The 17521-nt window shown below is 45.6% G+C and overlaps 1 protein-coding gene and 1 non-coding gene across 5 annotated transcripts in view; both read left to right on the top strand.

Moving 5' to 3' along the window:
* SNX8 (sorting nexin 8) overlaps positions 1 to 17521 on the top strand; it is a 1131155-nt gene that overhangs the window by 1099434 nt on the left and 14200 nt on the right. The window lies entirely within an intron of this gene.
* TRNAM-CAU lies at positions 7888 to 7961 on the top strand. The gene has a single exon. It is a non-coding gene; the product is annotated as a tRNA-Met (tRNA).

Genomic DNA, 17521 nt, shown 5'->3' with positions numbered 1-17521 from the left:
GAATGAATGAAGATCAGCAATGCAGTTGGAACGTTATGGTAAGACGCAACTTCTTTTTTGTACCTTGCAAAAAAAGTCATGCACCATTAAAACAGTACAGTTAAGATAAAAAAATTGATCTGATATCCTATTCATTCTTTCTGACTGATGGGTCTCTGATCCGATCCTCAGATCCAGCTCGGCCACATTTTCCAGCTCCTCTCTCTACCCATAATGTGCCACATTGTCCCTGTTTCCTCAGATCTTGATTGCTGCCAATGTGGTCAGACAGAGAGGATTCAGTGTCTCGAGATTAAAGAAGTCCTTATTTTTACAAACTTATCTACTATTATAGGTTCGTTGATCTCTTAATTTTCAAGCTTCATTCCTCCCTTGGCGGCTGGAATTATTTTCCATCTCCTTTCTGGTTGTTGCTTAACCTGGGTCATTCTGTCCTGGATAGGTGATTACAGGTCTTACTAGCTTGTGACAGGATTTAATCTGTTTAATTTATCTGATTCAGCTAAACTCCATACGGCTAGATATGTTGTTTTTCCCTTTTACAGTACTGTGTATCATTGGCCCCAGCTGTTGGTCCATTCCCTTAGATTCACGTTTTGTCTCTGTCTTGTCATCCCCCAGAGAGCAGTTGAGGTAGTGGTTTGTGTGCAGGATCTGGCTGTTTTTCAGTGCTTCTGTCAATGGTACAGATTTTTCTTTGTCTGTTAAAGGGGCTTTGCTGTATGTAAAAATAACTAAGAAAAAATTACAACATAAGAATGTAGTTAAATCCTTTTCTTCCTGTTTTCTGTCTGTAATGCACTCAGTGCCACCTAGAAGTACTCTGTTGTTGATGTATAGAATTGCTTTGTAATGTCCTGTTGTTTGTATCATCCTTCTTGCTTGATCGGGTCTCTTTGCTTTCAAAGGTTGCTGGCCTCGAACTGCTGCTGATTTGTGAGCTATTCTGTACCCCTTTCTGGTTTCTTAAAAAAAAGGTGGGGGAATCTAGCTCCTAAGCTAAGGTTGCTAAGGTTTCTTACTGATTTCTGTCGGGGCTCAGCCCACTGTTATATAGAAATGGACCTACACAATGAGGAACTCGCATCCATGGTCTCAGATCCAAAGTTACTAGGGCCTCCTTCAGATCCTAAAGCTTTGGATCTGAAAGATATGGCCCCATGATGTCATTACCACTTATCTGATGACAGCTAAGGATCCTAAGCCGTCCGATCTGTATACCTGAGTTTTTTACTGTGAGACACTAGGTATCAGACACTTCACATAAATAGTGGCTTTCAAGCAAATCACTGGGAAATCATTGGAAATGATGGTTGATGTCAGATGTTAGGCTGTTCTCGGATCTGGTGTCTACAGATTCAGAGCTTTGGAGCTAATGTTTGCCGTTTTCAGATCCGAAGATCTCTGATCAGATGTATGGTAGGTCTCCCAGAGGCAACTGAGCTGTTTCCTTTTTTCGTTTCCGAAGCCTTTAAGCTGATAAGTCTCTTCTCTGATCAGAGATTCTAGACTCTTACAGTAGCAGATTGACTGGAGAAACTGGGTTTTTTCAAGGATCTGTTTGCTTTGGATCCAGAGTGGTCGACTAACACTGGGCTTCCCTCTGATCCAGGCCTTTCCTCTGCATGCGTTTCTTGCCAGTGTGATACACTTTCACTGTGTGTCTTGGGCTCATTTCTTGGGTGCCATTGTTTTGTGGATGATGCAAAGACACTCCAGCCCATGGAGAATAGAAGGTCTGATTGCTAGTTTCCTTTGAGGCTCACCCCTGCACTCAACTAAGAATATGGAGCTACAAAATAAAGGTTCTTGGATCCAACTCACAGATACAAAGCTCCCGAATCATCCTCCAGTTCCAGGGTCCTCTTTGGATCTGACAGGCTTGTTCGCTGTGGTGCTCTTCCGTGGTTCTGTGGTTAATTCATCGGGTCCTGTGCCTTCAGATCTGATGAACTGAGATTTTACTTGGCAGATGGACATGGCTTATTGGAGTCCAGGCAGATCGGATCGAACAATTTCACTGCTGCTGCTTTTCTTACTCTTCTTTGAGGTTAATTGCTCTGCGGGGTTGAATGTGTGCCTCTCTATACCTCTCAACTGTACAGATTTTCACAGAATGTCCAGATATTTGTCTTTTATTTTTGGTATGTTTCTCATAAAATTATGGCTTGCTGGCAAATTACTGGCAAATTATTCAGGAGTTTAATCAGGAAATGACAGACATTTGAGATTGACTTTGTCTTTCAGAAAATTCATGCTAATGCAAAACCTGTTATCCTATCAACTTTCTAAGGTTGTAAGATCAATATTTAAAAATTGTCCCTAATTTTGTACCCCATTATTTGTCTTTGTCCAGATTTCTTGCTGTAAGAGGTTGAGTGTGTGTGCCTCTCCTCTACCCAGGTTTCTGTAGAACGTGCATTTATTTTGTCCCATGGTTTTGTCCTATTCCTCATGGGATTTGTGTCTGTCTGAGTAGGTGCTGGAATCACCAGATGATGTGTGTTGACACAGTCCATGTTGTTCTCTGGCTTTCCAGGTTAAAAAGAACAGTGTTTGAAGTATGTCCCTGTTTTTGAGTCTTTGTCCCCCCCCCCCATCTTGTCAGGCTTTGTCCAGGTTTCTTGCACTAAATGGTTGTGGAGTGCGGTTGAGAGGCATGTTCCTTCCATGTGCAGAATTTTTCGCTTGGTCTGGATGGTCAGGACCAGAATTCGGTTGCTTCCCAGGAGTTTTCTTTGGATTGCAGATTTTCTCCCCGTGTGGATTGGTTCCCCTGGGTTGGGGTGGATCTGGGGCCACTTGCTCCTTGGAGTTTTGCTTGGGTCTCTCTATTCATGGGTCCATTCCACACATACAGGATTCTCCACTATACAAGCCTCCTTCCTTTCTGGAGATGGTGGCTTGGTGGAGACAGAGGCAGATCCATATTTCCCTTGTCGGCCCCCTTTTGTTTTTTGATGGTGAGTGCTTGGCTTGTCCAGGGATGGATGTCCATTGTAGTGGTTCTTTTCCAGGAGTTCCTCCGTAGGAGTGCAAGTGCTGGAGCAGACACTCCTACATCTCCTATGGAGCGAGGGAGTTCTGCAAGATGCAGTGGTAGTGACCCATGTCACTACGCAGGACCTGGTGTTCAAAATCCCTCTATCCCTCTCCCAATCAATAAGTACAGAATGGTTGACAAAATTGTTTAACTCGAGTTCACCTTAGATACTTCCATGTCCGCATACTTCTCAAAATCTTACGGGTTGTAAGATGGTATTTATATACTCTCTACAACTCCGTCGCCCTTTCCTAATACTTCGGAGAGACTTGTACCTCATTTATTGGAAGTTGCTTAACGAACTGGCCTTGACCAAACTGTTCTAGAATATACCTGCGCAAAGCAATGTCTCCATCAATTGGTCCTCTTTGTTCAGGGCATCAGTATAGGATGCACTCACTGGTAGCTAGCAAACAGGAGGGCAAGACCATTGCTGCCACCAGAATTAAAACATTTTTCTTCTCCTCTTTAAGTACATTTCAGGAAACCTGGAAAGAGCAAGAGAAATTGGCTACAGCCCTTGTTGGGGCCCCCCAGAATTCATGTGAAAACACTTCCTCCTAGTGCAAGAGAAGAGTTCTTCAACTTGTTGGCATCCCCAGAGAGACAGAGAAGAACCGCAACACCATGGTTATAAATACTCCTCCTCTAATAGGCGCTATCAGTGTACTTGGCATCCCCAACTGTCCATCTCTCGAGTGTTTTTAAGGGGAGGCCTATCTCCTTCCATCTACACAACTCTTGGGATGTCAAATAAAAGGGATTCAAAACAAATATATATATACAGTGGATATAAAAAGTTTACACACCCCTGTTAAAATGCCAAATTTTTGTGATATAAAAAAGAGACCACAATAAATCATTTCAACACTTTTCCCACCTTTAATGTGAAAATTCAGTTGAAAAACAAACAAATCTGTTAGGGGAAAAAATATATATAAAAAAAAAAAAAAACGTACAATAAGCTTGTTGCATAAGTGTGTACACCCTTAAACTAATACTTTCTTGAAGCACCTTTTGAAACTTACCCTAACCCACACGTACAACTTCCAAACACACTCACATACACTCAAACACTTACCCCAAACCCTTATAAATTAGTCACTTACCTGAAATTCAACTTAAATCCACACACGAAACCGCACACCATCCACACATATACTCCATGTCCCATACCATTAAACCATAACCACAAATTCGACATATCTGGATTCGTGGTTATGCACTTTCGCTATTCTGCAGATTCGACTTTATGGTCTCGATATACTGAAATTCGACATTTCGGTATTTTGAGGTATAAAGTGAACCCATATATATATATATATATATATATATATATATATATATATATATATATATATATATATATATATATATATAGACACACACACTTATACACACGTGTGTCTGTATATGGATATATGGATCTAGGACGTTTGCTCGACTGAGCAAACGACCGAAATCCAAATGGCCGGACATACTTACGCAAAAGTGCTTTTCACCGAAGAAGCACTTTCACGCAAGTATGACTGTTGCCGAGGCTGTACTACGGTTTGGTTAAGGGAAATTTCCCTTTTCCCCACTATAGTGTGGTCTCGGAGGGAGAATATTAAAGTACGGGGGGTGTGGGCGGCACAGTCCCTCACATGGGGAGTGCAGGGGGGGGGGGGAGTGAAGCTCCCCTACTAAAATGTAAATGTAGTTTTTTTTTTTTTATTTTGTCACACGCTTTAACGAAAGCGCTGTTTTGATAAAACCGCTTTCGTTAGTGTGTTCTGGTTTTATGGATTCGGACATATTTATTTTTATATTTGATTACCTGGCGAGTCCTACTGGACCAGGTGGCCTGTTTTCAGCGGAGTCCTGGAGAGAAAAGCTCCAACTAGAAAACTTACATATAATTAACAAAGAGATGATAATAAAAAAAGTCAGACATAATAAAAAATTGTCAACTAGGTAGCGTCATCGAAATGAAAAAGCTATGTAAGGTTAACAAAAGTTAAAGTTGAACATTGTATAAAAGACTTATTCTTAGTGTGCTTAGTGACCAGTTTGAGTATTAGGTAGTTTATAGTGGAATCATGGCTTCCTATCAAGTTGTCGAATGCGTCTTTGTCGAACTGAAAAGCACAAAAAGGCAAAATAGCGAAGCGGCTTTTCAGCGAATTCTTTCCCTGGGAAAGAATCCGCTTGGCCGCTTTCGCTACTTTGCCATTTTCGGCATTGTAGTGCGATCTCGAAGTTGGTATATAAAAGTGTGGGGAGTGGGGGCACCCCCCCCCCCACACACACACACACACACACATTATGCAATGTTTTACAGGTTTTTTTTTGTTTGTTTTGTTTCAGAACAGCGATTTTTTTTTTTTTTTTTTTCCCTTGGAAAAAAATCGCTGTTCTGAGGTTTCAACATTGTAAGCTTTCACTTACATGGGGTCGATTGTGTCGTTCTCTCTTCTGAGGGTGCGATATCATAATGTAGACCCTGGAATCATATGCTGTTAGCAGTCTTGATAGTATAGTAAAGGTGTGAGGGGGGGAAGAAAGGGGGCCAGGGTTAGGATATTGAGAGGTGGGATTAATAGAAAGTTAACATGAGAGAGGCTATTAATGTTTAGTTTGACGGTGGTATTAGTGTGTTAGGAATGAAAAGGGGTTTAGTACACTACACATATAATCAGCCAGGCTTGGTACAAGAACATAGCCAGTTGTTTTAGAAGTCATTTGAAAGTGAGAGTAGAGTGCTGGTAAATATTGCAGGAGGTAAAGAGTTTCCATAGTGTAGATACTCTGAGAAAAGGACGTCACCATAGCTGTTAACAGATTTGGTTATTTTTTGTAGGTTTTTGTTGGAGGATCTTAAGGAGCGAGAGCAAGAGTAGGGTTGAACAAAGTCTTTGAGAGCAGAGCAGTTGCTAGCGTGGTGGAAGATGATGTGTGTGAAGTTTAATTGATTAAAGGTAAGTAAGTTGGGAAGTTCGAGCCATTTTAGGTGCTGGAGTGCTATGCAGTGATGTGTTCGGTATGGTAGGTTTGAGGCGAATCTTGCTATCTTGTAGCATGACTCAAGTCTGATTAGGTCGGATTTACGGAGTTTTGTGAAAATTGCAGATGTATATAGTAGAGAGGAAAGGTGAGTCCTAGAAATGGCCTGTCTAGTGTAGTCTGTGAGGTAAGGCTTGATACGGTAGATAGAACCTAGTGTGATGTTTACTTTCTTGACATTTGTTGCAAGGTGTTTGTCAAATCTAAGGTTATTATATATGGTCACCTTTAGGAGCTTGGTTTGTTCTACTGGCTCTGTAGTAGTGTTATTGGAGGGAAGTGATTGTGAACTGCAGTGGGGGGGTCGGACACTTGTTACTCATAGAGAGCATTAGCTTAGTTTTATTCTGATTGCAAGTAAGTTGGTGGTTGGAGATATTTTTCTAAGTCATTGAGGGCAGTGTGGGTTATGTGAAGGAGTGAGGGTTTGGATGGGATTGAGCAAATAAGGGTCGAATCAACCGCATATTGAATTATGGTAGTGTTATGTGTGGCTGATAGCTCATTTGTGTGTGTGTGTGTGTGTGTGTGTGTGTGTGTGTGTGTGTGTGTGTGTATATGTATATATACATATATATATATCTACAGTGGATATAAAAAGTTTACACACCCCTGTTAAAATGCCAGGTGTTTGTGGTATAAAAAATGAGACCGCAATAAATTATTTCAAAACTTTTCCCACCTTTAATGTGACTTATAACATGTACAATTGATTTGAAAGACAAACAAATCTGTTAGGGGAAAAAAATATAAAAAATAAAAAACAACGGTTGCGCAAGTGTGCATACCCTTAAACTAATACTTTGTTGAAGCGCCTTTTGATTTAATTACAGCATTCAGTCTTCTTGGGTACACACCTGCCATCAATTAAAGAGACTGATTAACCCTAAGTAAAGTTTAGCTGTCCTAGTAGGATTTTCCTGACATTTACTCAGTTGTTTGCTACTGTTCGCAGAGAGCTTACAAAGCATCAAAGGGATCTCATCGTTGAAAGGTGTCATTCAGGAGAAGGGTACAAAAAAATTTCCACAGCATTGGCTATACTATGGAACACAGTGAAGACAGCCATCAAAAAGTGGAGAAAATATGGGACAACAGTGATGTTGCAAACTGGACATCCTTCCAACATTGATGAAAAGATGAGAAGAAAACTGGTCAGGGAGGCTGCCAAGAGACCTAAAGCAACATTGAAGGAGCTGCAGGAATTTTTGGCAAGTACTGATTGTGTACTACATGTGACAACAATCTCCCGTGTTCTCCATATGTGTGGGCTATGGGGTAGGGTTGTTTTCGGAGCCAGTCTCCCAAATTGACACTGGTTTCCCTGATATTGACATCACCCATACTATAAAGAGGTACCTCACTGAACCCTTTGTCTCGGTCTTCCAGAACCTTATTGAACGATGACATGGATAGGGTGGTGCGAAGGCTACTGGAGTCGCCGGCGCTGGCCAAAATTTTATCGGCTCCATTCCATTCGGAACCAGAGCCAGTAAAGATTTTTTCCATCCACTACGATTCCTTCTCTGAGCCAACCTGGATCTCCAGAGCAAGAATATCTAGAACAGATCATGATAGAATCATCTGTGACTAAACCCACAGTTGAGATTTCAGAACAGTCTTCTGTTCCAGCATCCTCGGTGCCATCCGAGTTTACCTTTCTGTGCCTCGGCACGGGTGAACTTGGTGCCTACATCAGCTTCGAAGCCGGCTCCCTTGGTTCCGGATATTTCCTCTGCCGCTTCAGAGCTGGAGGGATCCTCGAATCAGGGTAGAGGGGCTTTTGAGTTTGTATGTGTGGCTCTGTAGTTCAGGGGTTAGAGCACTGGCCTCATAAACCAGGGGGTCATGAGTTCAAATCTCATCAGAGCCTGTGTTTCCCTTCTCCTGTAATCACATCTATGCAGATAAAAGCTGCACTCTTTAAAACCAAAAACACAGCATCCATGGGACTGGACAATATCCCAGGCTGTGTTTTACATGAACATCAGAATGAACTGGCTCCCCACCTAAGCACCATGTTCAATCGTAGTCTCACATCACTTTGTGCTTACTGAATGGTGCACAGCAACACTTATCCCACTCCACAAAGTGGGAGCCACCACTGATCCTGGGAACTATCGCCCTATTAGCCTGACGAGCCTGGTCTGCAAGGTCATGGAACGTATCATCATGGAACTCATAAACAAAGACACTGGTAACCTCCAAACTCAGGACCCCACCCAGTTTGGGTTTGTGACAGGCAGATCATGCCTCCTGAACCTGATCGACTTTGAGGCAGTCACCAAAGCCGTAGATGAGGGTAAGGTGGTTCACACAGCCTATCTTGACCTCGCCAAGGCTTTCAACACTTTCCCCCATTCTGGAATTATAGCTAAACTCACTGAACTAGGTATAAATCCCTACGTCATAAGATGGGTTGCCAACTGGCTCACTGACAGAACCCACACTGTAAAAGTTGCAGACTCCAAATCTGACTTCAAACCAGTGACAAGTGGAATACCACAGGGTTCAGTCCTGGGACCTCTCCTGTTTGGTATCTACTTCTCTGTAATACAGAAGGCCTCTGGCTAACGAAGTTTGCAGGTGATTGCAAACTAGGAGCCATAGTAGAGTCCCCAAATGATGTGGACATCCTACAGAAGGGCCTCACTGAGACAGATGCCTGCTGTCAGAAGCATGGCCTCCAGCTCAATACCAAAAAGTGCATTGTCATCCCCTTTGATAAAAACTCTGTACCCACGAACTACCACATAAACGGCAGTCTACTTAATACCGAATGTGTGATAAGAGACCTTGGGACCCAGGTGGACAGTAGTCTCTCCTTTGATAATCACATCGCCACAGTAGTCAGGAAATCCTTCTATGTGGCACACCTCATCACAAAAGGGTTTTCATCCAGGAAAAAGAGATCATTGTTCCCCTCTCTTCGGCAATTATTAGACCCATTATGGAGTACAACACCCCTTTTGGAATGTACCTCACAAGACATCTGCAGCAGCTGGAAAGGCCACAGAAGTAACTCAAAAAGAGGATTACTGACCTCCAACAGATGCCCTACACTGACCGTCTCAAAAAACTCCAGCTTTACTCTGTAGCATATCACCTACTCTGAGGAGATCTCTGCCTAACATATAAAGCTATGTTAAACCCAGAGCTGTTGGACATGCTACACCTAAAGTAATCCCAATCTCCCCAAGCTACACTCTCTAGGGACCTAAACCTTGCCACCACAATAAACAGGACGTGCTGGAGGGATAGATTCCTGTCCCAGAGACTTCTTATACTCTGGAAAAAGCTACCCATCTATGTCAAGCAGAGTTCCTCATTAGCACTCTTCAAGAAAAATCTTGATGAGTGGATGGGAAATAGGAAATACACCCTGGGGATCACTTCTGTGGCTCTGCTCGACAGGGGCACAGGAAATTAACTTTCTTGGGTGGCTTAAGCCAGGGAACTTTGTTGCCTAGGCTTACGTAGGCCCTTGAGCCGATAACCTAGTACCTACCTATGAACCAATGATGAGGAGTGTGCTGTCCTCCCCCACAGCTCTACACGAAGGTTCTGACATTCTTCCCCCTAAGGCTTGTGTCTCTGCACCACCCCAACCACAGACCAGCGGAGATCCTAGGCCTCAGGATACCCCATCGGGTGAACTTCCCTCATGTTAAGTTGTCTATCTCGCCTTCATTCTTGCTGGTGGCCATCTTCAATAGCTCGAGAACTGTTTACTGGCTCGAGGCTACCCCATATCCCATGATGCCTGGCTCTAGTAGCTGGGTGAAGCTCCGGCCAGAACCAATGTTGCCTCCCTCCCAATCGGCTCCAGCATGTACTTGGGAGCCATCTGGGAGTTGAAAGAGATCTAGGTCTCCCTCCTTGGAGTCGATACGCTCGGCTCCACGGTCACCTCTGCTCCAATCGGAGCGCAGTCATAGGTCCTCTCACTCCACTTGGTCCTCTAGACTTTAAAGATCAGGACTTGGAGAGAGTGATCAGTAGGCTGCTGAAATCGCAGGCCCTAGCGAAAATGTTGTCCAGCGCCCTCATCAGGTGTCGGCTCTGTCCATTTCTGCAGATATTCCTCCTCCGACTCCTCTCTTGAGCTCGGAGCTGGAGTTCGTTGGGGTTCGAGTCATGGAACCGTCAGCTCCAATACCTTCTCCTTCGGTTCCGTCGTCGGCTCCAATCCCTTCCATGGCACCATCTTTGGAGGGATCTGGGTGCCGGGACTCCCTCGTCGGCTCCGAGGGGGCGAGTGGCATCGGACCCTTGTCTGACCCCGTTCTTCCCATCGGAGCTTTGGCGCAGGTGAGCTCGGCTCCTACATCGGCTTCGGAGCTGTCCCCCTCGGTGCGGAGAGGGATTCTGGTTTCTTCGGAACCGGCATCTTCTCTGCGTCCGGGCAGGAGCGCATTCGAGGTCATGAGGAGTGTACTGGCCCCCGAGTCAGTCCCACAGTCAACCCCATCGGCTCCTCCCCCTTTGGTGCCTGCGTCTGCCTCTGTCCCTCCTCCAGACCCCAAGCGTGGGGAACCAGCACTCCAGGGCACCCCTTTGGGTGTTTCTTCCTCTTCCGAGGCCTCCCCTGATCACTCAGAGGAGCCACCTCGTAAGAGGAAGCACGTTGACTCCCCTGAGACTGTCACATCAGATACTGACGTAGAGGATTCTGAAGGGTCCCCAAGATCCCCCTCTGAAGATGTCTCCTTTTCAGATATTTTGGAAATGCTTAGGCAGAGGGGAAACTGGAATACCCTAGCCCCTTCCGGGGATGAGTCTGTATTCCTGGACAGCGTTTGGTTCCCAACCTTCCACCTCCTGGGTGTTTCCGCCTTTCGACCCACTTATGTCTGTGGTGGCTCGGAAGGCGTGGTCAGCTCCAGACACAGTGAAAACAACCCCCAGGAGACCTGCTAAATTTATAACTGCACCTCAGGACAAACAGTTTTTGACTAAGGGCATACCTGTTGATATCCTAGTGATAGCAGCAACCACAAAGAAGGAGTTGGCAAACTTCATCATCTGCCTATCCCCCTAACAAGGAATCTAGGACTATGGATAGATATGGGAAGCAAATGTTTGCTTCAGCGACCTTCTCCATGAGGTCTCTGAATTATTTGTGCCATTTCACCCGCCTTCAGAGGGATCTCCTTAAAGAGCTTGGAGATGCCCTCCAAGATCCAACAGCTGAGGGGGCTCAAGCTAAGGTGGCTTCCCAACTGGTGACTCTGAATTCAGTTGTTAACTCCTTCATGAGGCTCATTTCTTATGCAGCCGATGGTGCGAGTAGAACCGCAGGCACAGGCGTTGCCCTTAGGAGGCACGCATGGATGCGGCTATGTAATTTTGCGGGCCCTTCAGAGCGTCTTTCACCAATACCCCCTTTGATGGTTCTGCTCTCTTTGGCTCACAGGTGAAGGACACCCTAACCAAGTGTGAACAGGAAGGCAAGACTCTCTCTACCGTGGGAGTCCGTTTTTCCACTCCTTCTGGACCATACCCCAAGGGTCAGAAGAGTGGAAAGATGTGGTTCCGGAAATCCCAGGGAGCCTTGCCTGACGCACGTGGTGAGTTCCCCTCCAGGGGCAGAGGAGGGAATAATAACAGACGGTACCCTCGTGGCAGAGGGCGTCTGCAGAACCAGGGCAGCAGAGAATCCTTCTCTGACAAGCCCTTTCAGTATCCTTGAAGGGTTGCCTGGCTGCCCACCTCTGGAGGCAGTCGGGGGAAGGCTCTCACTGTACCCTAAAGCCTGGCAAGATCTAACTCAAGACAAGTGGGTACAGTCAATCATATCCAGAGGTTACAGAATTCCCTTTGCTCAACCCCCGTTACAGTCAAACAAGTCCCTTCCAGATGTTCCACCCAATCTAAGGGACAAAGCAGCCATAGAGATTTCAAAGCTGCTACACAAAAGAGTCATCCAGGAAGTCCCGGCAGACCAGCTCGGATCCGGAACTTACTCAAGATTCTTTTTGGTACCAAAAAAGACAGGGGACTGGAGACCCCTTCTGGATCTCAGCAGATTAAACAGATCTATGCAAAGAACAAAGTTTTGGATGGTCACGCTGCAGTCCATTCTACCCTTCCTGGGTCAGGGCAATTGGATGTGCTCTATAGATCTTCAGGATGTGTACTGCCACATCAAAATGGACAGGTGCTCCAGAAGATTCCTTCGCTTCTGGCTGGGAGCCAGTCATTATCAGTTCAGAGCTCTGCCCTTTGGTCTCACCACAGCCCCCATGGTGTTCACCAAATGCATGGCAGTGGTTACGGCTCACCTGAGACGTCAGGGATTCCAGGTGTTTCCATATCTAGATGACTGGCTCCTCACTGCTACCACCAGGCATCGCCTCCTACAAGCCAGAGACTACACAATCAAAAATTGCTCCAGGCTAGGCATCACTATAAATTTCGAAAAATCTGCATTGCTGCCCTGTCAGTATATCACTTACATAGGCGCAAATTTAAATACAAGGAACATGTTTGCGAGTCTTCCACCAGACAGGGTATCAGTAATTCACCAGCAAGTGCAGATTTTATTAACATGCAACAAGATTCAAGTCAGGTTCGTCCTTCAAACACTGGGTTTTATGGCATCAGCAATTCTTCTTGTTCCCCTGGCCCACTTTCACATGAGAATTCTCCGGTGGCTCCTATTCAAACAGTGGTCCTTCCAACAGCTTCCCATGTCTCCCAAGATTATGATTACAGAAGCATGCAAGAAGCACCTCGCTTGGTGGATGATCTCTCCATCAGTGTCCCAAGGCAGACCATTTGTGCTACCCCCCCCCAGTCGCCACAGTGACCACGGACGCTTCCCTGATGGGGTGGGGTGGGGGCAATGTTAGGGGCAGGACAGTCCAAGGCACATGGCAGCCTCATGAGTACCATTTGCATATAAATGTCTTGGAGATGAGAGCCGCGGTTTTAGCATTGCAAGCCCTTCAGGATTCTCTCCCTCTCAGGACAATTGCAATTCAAGCAGACATGTCAGTGGTGTGTGGTACATCACCAAGCAGGGCGGAACCAGGTCCTACCCTCTATGTCGAGAAGCACTCAGACTTTGGCAGTGGGCGATCTCTTCCCAGCGTTTTCTGATCGCAACGCACATCCCTGTTAGGTTCAACGTCATAGCAGACAGGCTCAGCAGAGCAATTCTCATGCCTCACGAGTGGTCTCTGAATCAGGTAATTGCGGAACAGATCTTTCGCAAATGGGGGCAAACTTGCTGTGACCTATTCGCCACACCCTTCAACAGCAAGTGCAGCAATTTCTTCTCCCTTCTTCCACTTCCCGGCCACTCCCCCAGAGATGCTCTAGCCCACGATTGGCCTCAGGGACTTCTTTACGCTTTCCCTCCATTTCCCCTAATACCCAAACTCATACAGAGAGCAACTGTGTTGGTTTGCAGAATGATCCTCGTTGCCCCTGATTGGCCTCGACAGATATGGTTCCCATTCCTGCATCATTACCTTGTCGAGCAGCCTTGGATTCTGGATCTTATTCCAGATCTACCGATTCATCAGTCGGGCAGACTGCATCGATCCCTTCAAACGCTCCAGCTCACAGCTTGGTTGCTCCACTTCCAACCTTAGCCAGGCTTCCTAATATTTCATCCTCGGTGCATGCAATTATAATCTCATCACACAAATCCACAACTAGGAAAACTTATGCTAGCAAGTGGAAATGTTTTTCTTGCTGGGCAGAGGCTAGGAATATAGACCCCTTTTCAGCCGCTGTCCATGAGATTTTGGAATTTTTAGTGGAACTCTTTCATTCTGGTTCTGCTTCTGCTACAATCGGGGTTCAGTTAGCTGCCATTTTGAATTTTCACATCATGTTGTCTTCTAACAACATTATGTCTCATAAGCTGTGTAAAGCCTTCCTCAAAGAAACCACTCTGCTTAGGCCCCCAGTGAGAGACCCCCCCACCTCCATGGGATCTAAATTTGGTACTAGCTTCCCTAATCTTGCCACCTTTTGAACCTGCAGCATCTTGCTCCATTAAGTTTTTATCCTGGAAGACTCTTTTTCTGGTAGCCATTACTTCTACAAGACATGTTTCGGAGCTTCAGGCTCTATGTATTCGTCCTACATACTTAGTTTTTCATAACGATAGGGTTGCTCTAAGGACCAATCCTTCCTTCCTAAGGTCTGTTCACAAAATAATTTAAATCAGTCCATAGACCTTCCTGTGTTCTTTCCTAATCACACCAATAAGGCAGAATATAAATTGCACCAGTTGGACGTTCACAGACAACTGCGTTTTTATTTGCATAGGACAAAGGACATCAGGAAGTCGGACCAACTCTTCCTTTCCTATGCTGAGGGCAGACAGGGCCTTCCAGTCTCAAAGGTAACATTATCTAGGTGGTTGTCTCACATTATTTCATTCATTTGCCAATTGAGAAACAAAGAATTATCTATCAAACCAAAAGGCCACTCTACTAGGGCATTGGCCACCTCGGTGGCCTTCCAATCTAGGTTGCCCATGGAATCTATCTGTGCAGCTGCTACGTGGGCTAACACACATACCTTCATTTCTCATTATAAACTAGACATTGCTTCCAGAAACAGAGCTGATTTTGGTTCCACTGTTCTGAAGAGTCTGTTCCAATGAGCCACCCAGGATAGTAGGTGCTAGGAACGCTGTCCCAGCCAGCAAGAATGAAGGCAAGATAGACAACTTAACATAAAGAAGTTATGTACCTACCATAACGTTCCATGTTAGTTGTCGTCTTCTCGCCTTTTTTCTTGCGTCCCACCCTCCATCCCCCTGTCCTAGTGGATCGAGAGGAGCTCCATTTTTCAGATTTCATTGGCTGAACCTTATCTGGTTGTCCTTTTCTGCTTAGATAGCTTCACAGTTAGGCCCAAGGCACTACTAGGGCAGAATTCTTCCTTAGTTATGTCTGGAATAGCTTTTTCAAATGAGATCTGGGTAACTAGCGCCAGGCATTATGGGATATGGGGTAGCCTCGAGCCAGTAAACAGCTCTTGAGCTATTGAAGATGGCCGAGTCGGAGCAGAGGATTGGCTCCGATCCCAACCAGCAAGAAAGAAAGCGAGAGGAAGACAACTAACATGGAACGTTATGGTAGGTACATAACTTCTTTTTCTGAAACTTCACCAGAATATCCTTCTGATGAGGCCTCCAGGAAGAGGCTTTGCAAGAGGAAGCATATTGACTCCCCAGATGAGTCTCTTACATCTGACCTCGGGGAATCAGACGGGTCCCCACGGCTGCCCTCTGAGGATATCTCCTTTGCGTATATCTTGGAGGTCCTTAAGCAGAGAGGTGGCTGGAAGTCCATCAACACTTCTGAAGAGGAGTCAGTGTACCGGAAAGCCATAGGATCTCACCCTTCAGCCTCCTGGATATCTCCACCTTTCGTTGAACTTTTGGAACTAGTTGGTCAGAAGGCGTGGGAGTCCCCCCAGATGCAGTGGAACCAGTCCCTCGGAGGCCTAACAAATTTATTACAGCCCCAGATGACAAACATTTTCTTTCTAAGGGCGTTCCTGTGTATGCTATGTTGGTGGCGACAGCCACCAAGAAGGAACTGGCCGAAACATCCTCATCTATCCATCCACCTAAGAAAAGAGTCTCGTGCGATAGACAGATATAGGAAGTGCGTCTTTTTTTCAGCGACATTTGCTCTCAGATCACTGAATTACTTGGCACATTTCACAAGACTACAGAGCGATCTCCTGAAGGAGCTAGGAGATGCTCTTCAAAGTTCATTAGCTGTGGGGGTCTCAGATAAGGTGACCTCTCAGCTATCTACCTTAACCTCCGTAGTGAACTCCTCCATGAGACTCATTTCATATACAGAAGATGGAGCGAGTAGATTAGAGGGTTCGGCGGTTTCCCTGAGGAGCCACTTTTAGATGCACTTTAACTTCGCTGAACCCTTTAAGTCTAACTTTGTAAACACCCCTTTTGATGGTTCCTCTCTCTTTGGACCGAAAGTCAAAGATACACTCACCAGATGCGAGCAGGAAGGTAAAACTCTCTGTGCCATTGGATTGCGTTTTTCTGTACCTTCGAGACCATATCCTAAAAGTCCGGAGGGGGGGGGGTTCAAAAAATCCCAGGGAGATTTTCCAGATGCATGAGGTGAATCCTTCCCTAGGTGCAGAGGGGGAGGTAATAATGGTAGACACTGTCCTCGTGGCAGAGGGGGACCGCAGAACCAGGGCGAATCATTAGGCCCTTTCAGCGCTCCTGAAGGCAGGCCCGCCTGCCCACCGCTGGAGGCAGTCGGGGGTAATTTGTCTTTGCACCCAGAAGCCTGGTGAGAAATTACAAGAGGCAGATGAGTATAAAGCATAATATCCAGAGGCTACTCCGTACCCTTTCCTCTCCCCATCCTTACCTTGAAAAACATCCCAGATGTTCCACCCAATCAAAGGGATCAAGCAACCATAGAGACTCAAAAGTTGCTAGACAAGAGTCATACAAAGAATCCCCGTAGACCAGATAGGATCCGGAACACTCAAGATTCTTTTTAGAGCCAAAAAGAACAGGGGACTGGAGACCTATTTTGGATCTCAGCAAATTAAATGAATCTGTAAAGAAGACCAAGTTCTGGATGGTGACACTGCAGTCAAATCTTCCCTTTTTTAGGGAAAGACAATTGGATGTGCTCTATAGACCTCCAAAATGCTTACTACTACATAAAAATGGACAGGCCATCAAGGAGTAATCTGCGCTTCCGGCACAGAGGCAGTCACTACCAGATTCAAGCACTACCTTTTGGTCTCACTACAGCCCCCAGAGTGTTCAAATGCATGGCAGTGGTTACGGTTCACTTGAGGCATCTAGGATTCCAGGTTTTTCCATACGTAGATGACTGGCTTATAACTGTCACCACCAAGCATCTACTCCAACAAGCAAGCGATGCCACCTTACAACTCTGTTCATACTTGGGGATTACTATAAATTCAGAAAAATCTGCGTTATTGCCATTGCAGCATGTCATCTATATAGGAGCACACTTAGACACAGAGTCTCTATGATGGCAAGGTTGTCGGAAGAAGTTTTGTTACTCAGACAGCAAATTCTCAATCTCATGTTAAAAGCCAGAGTCAAAGCAAAAACAGTTAAACTCCTGGGGACCATGGCAGCAGCAATAACATTAGTCCCTTTAGCGTACATGCACATTAGCTTTCTAAAGTGGCTCCTATTTGCCCAATGGTCGTTACAGGAACTACCCATTTCTCTCAAAATCACGATCAGAGTCGTGCAAGAGAGACCTGAGATGGTGGCTCCTTTCCAGCCATGTGACAGTAGGTCATCCCTTTCTTCCTCAGCCTATAGCCACAGTGACCACAGATAACTCCCAGGTAGGGTGGGGGGCATTATCTGGGGAGGGCTGTCAAAGGCACCTGGCAGGATCACAAGGCCCACCTGCACATCAGTGT

Source organism: Protopterus annectens, chromosome 12.part0, assembly GCF_019279795.1.
Source record: "Protopterus annectens isolate FY-2018-M chromosome 12.part0, PAN1.0, whole genome shotgun sequence".
NCBI classification, from domain to species: domain Eukaryota; kingdom Metazoa; phylum Chordata; order Ceratodontiformes; family Protopteridae; genus Protopterus; species Protopterus annectens.
The sequence above is the reverse complement of the archived record's forward strand: the minus strand, read 5'-3'. Positions and strand labels throughout refer to the sequence as shown.